The 2,500-nt window shown below is 38.0% G+C and overlaps 2 protein-coding genes across 4 annotated transcripts in view; one reads left to right on the forward strand and one right to left on the reverse strand.

Moving 5' to 3' along the window:
* Positions 1-2,500, reverse strand: part of LOC113114360 (uncharacterized) — a 575,280-nt gene that overhangs the window by 467,086 nt on the left and 105,694 nt on the right. The window lies entirely within an intron of this gene.
* Positions 1-2,500, forward strand: part of LOC113114395 (syntaxin-18-like) — a 15,959-nt gene that overhangs the window by 8,383 nt on the left and 5,076 nt on the right. The window lies entirely within an intron of this gene.

Below are 2,500 nucleotides of genomic sequence, written 5' to 3' on the forward strand. Positions count from 1 at the left end.
ATTACAAGCAAAGTTTTTAGGTCCTATTATTAACACCTCTGTTTTTTCTGAATTTAGCAGTAAGAAGAAATATAGAGCTGAGTATCATCAGCATAACAGTGAAAGCTAACACCATGTTTCCTGATGATATCTCCCAAGGGTAACATATAAAGCGTGAAGAGTAGCGGCCCTAGTACTGAGCCTTGAGGTACTCCATACTGCACTTGTGATTAATATGATACATCTTCATTCACTGCTACGAACTGATGGCGGTCTTATACAGTATTGTTCAAAATAATAGCAGTACAATGTGACTAACCAGAATAATCAAGGTTTTTAGTATATTTTTTATTGCTACGTGGCAAACAAGTTACCAGTAGGTTCAGTAGATTGTCAGAAAACAAACAAGACCCAGCATTCATGATATGCACGCTCTTAAGGCTGTGCAATTGGGCAATTAGTTGAAAGGGGTGTGTTCAAAAAAATAGCAGTGTCTACCTTTGACTGTACAAACTCAAAACTATTTTGTACAAACATTTTTTTTTTCTGGGATTTAGCAATCCTGTGAATCACTAAACTAATATTTAGTTGTATGACCACAGTTTTTTAAAACTGCTTGACATCTGTGTGGCATGGAGTCAACCAACTTGTGGCACCTCTCAGCTGTTATTCCACTCCATGATTCTTTAACAACATTCCACAATTCATTCACATTTCTTGGTTTTGCTTCAGAAACAGCATTTTTGATATCACCCCACAAGTTCTCAATTGGATTAAGGTCTGGAGATTGGGCTGGCCACTCCATAACATTAATTTTGTTGGTTTGGAACCAAGACTTTGCCCGTTTACTAGTGTGTTTTGGGTCATTGTCTTGTTGAAACAACCATTTCAAGGGCATGTCCTCTTCAGCATAGGGCAACATGACCTCTTCAAGTATTTTAACATATGCAAACTGATCCATGATCCCTGGTATGCGATAAATAGGCCCAACACCATAGTAGGAGAAACATGCCCATATCATGATGCTTGCACCTCCATGCTTCACTGTCTTCACTGTGTACTGTGGCTTGAATTCAGAGTTTGGGGGTCGTCTCACAAACTGCCTGTGGCCCTTGGACCCAAAAAGAACAATTTTACTCTCATCAGTCCACAAAATGTTCCTCCATTTCTCTTTAGGCCAGTTGATGTGTTCTTTGGCAAATTGTAACCTCTTCTGCACATGCCTTTTTTTTAACAGAGGGACTTTGCGGGGGATTCTTGAAAATAGATTAGCTTCACACAGACGTCTTCTAACTGTCACAGTACTTACAGGTAACTCCAGACTGTCTTTGATCATCCTGGAGGTGATCATTGGCTGAGCCTTTGCCATTCTGGTTATTCTTCTATCCATTTTGATGGTTGTCTTCCGTTTTCTTCCACGTCTCTCTGGTTTTCTCTCCATTTTAAGGCATTGGAGATCATTTTAGCTGAACAGCCTATCATTTTTTGCACCTCTTTATAGGTTTTCCCCTCTCTAATCAACTTTTTAATCAAAGTACGCTGTTCTTCTGAACAATGTCTTGAACGACCCATTTTCCTCAGCTTTCAAATGCATGTTCAACAAGTGTTGGCTTCATCCTTAAATAGGGGCCACCTGATTCACACCTGTTTCTTCACAAAATTGATGACCTCAGTGATTGAATGCCACACTGCTATTTTTTTGAACACACCCCTTTCAACTAATTCAACTAATTGCCCAATTGCACAGCCTTAAGAGCGTGCATATCATGAATGCTGGGTCTCATTTGTTTTCTGAGAATCTACTGAACCTACTGGTAACTTGTTTGCCATGTAGCAATAAAAAAATATACGAAAAACCTTGATTATTCTGGTTAGTCACATTGTACTGCTATTATTTTGAACAATACTGTAAGTACAATTTAAACCATGCTAATGCACTTCCACTAATGCCAACAAGTTGTCTATTCAAAATTGTTTAAAAATGTTGTGGTCAATTGTGTCAAACGCAGCACTAAGATCCAATAAAACTAATAGAGAGATACACCCACGATCAGATGATAAGAGCAGATCATTTGTAACTCTAAGGAGAGCAGTCTCAGTACTATGATACGGTCTAAATCCTGACTGGAAATCCTCACATATACCATTTTTCTCTAAGAAGGAATATAATTGTGAGGATACCACCTTTTCTAGTATCTTGGACAGAAAAGGGAGATTCGAGATTGGTCTATAATTAACTAGATTTCAGAAGTAAAGTATGCTCATTAAACCATGGTGTCAAACTGTTTTCCTTAACCTTCCTTAAGCGTAAAGGAGCAACTGTATTTAAAGTGCTAGAAAAGAGAGAGTCCATAGTTTCTGTTACATCATCAAGTTGTTCTGAGGTTTTGGATATGCTAAGGAATTCGGATACATCAGGAAGATAACTTAAAAAGCAGTCTTTTGTGGTAGAAGTGATCGTTCTTCCAAACTTTTAACAAGAAGTAGAATTTACAATTTTGGCTATATGAAGTTTACACAG

Source organism: Carassius auratus, chromosome 14 (assembly GCF_003368295.1).
Source record: "Carassius auratus strain Wakin chromosome 14, ASM336829v1, whole genome shotgun sequence".
Taxonomy (NCBI): Eukaryota; Metazoa; Chordata; class Actinopteri; order Cypriniformes; family Cyprinidae; genus Carassius; species Carassius auratus.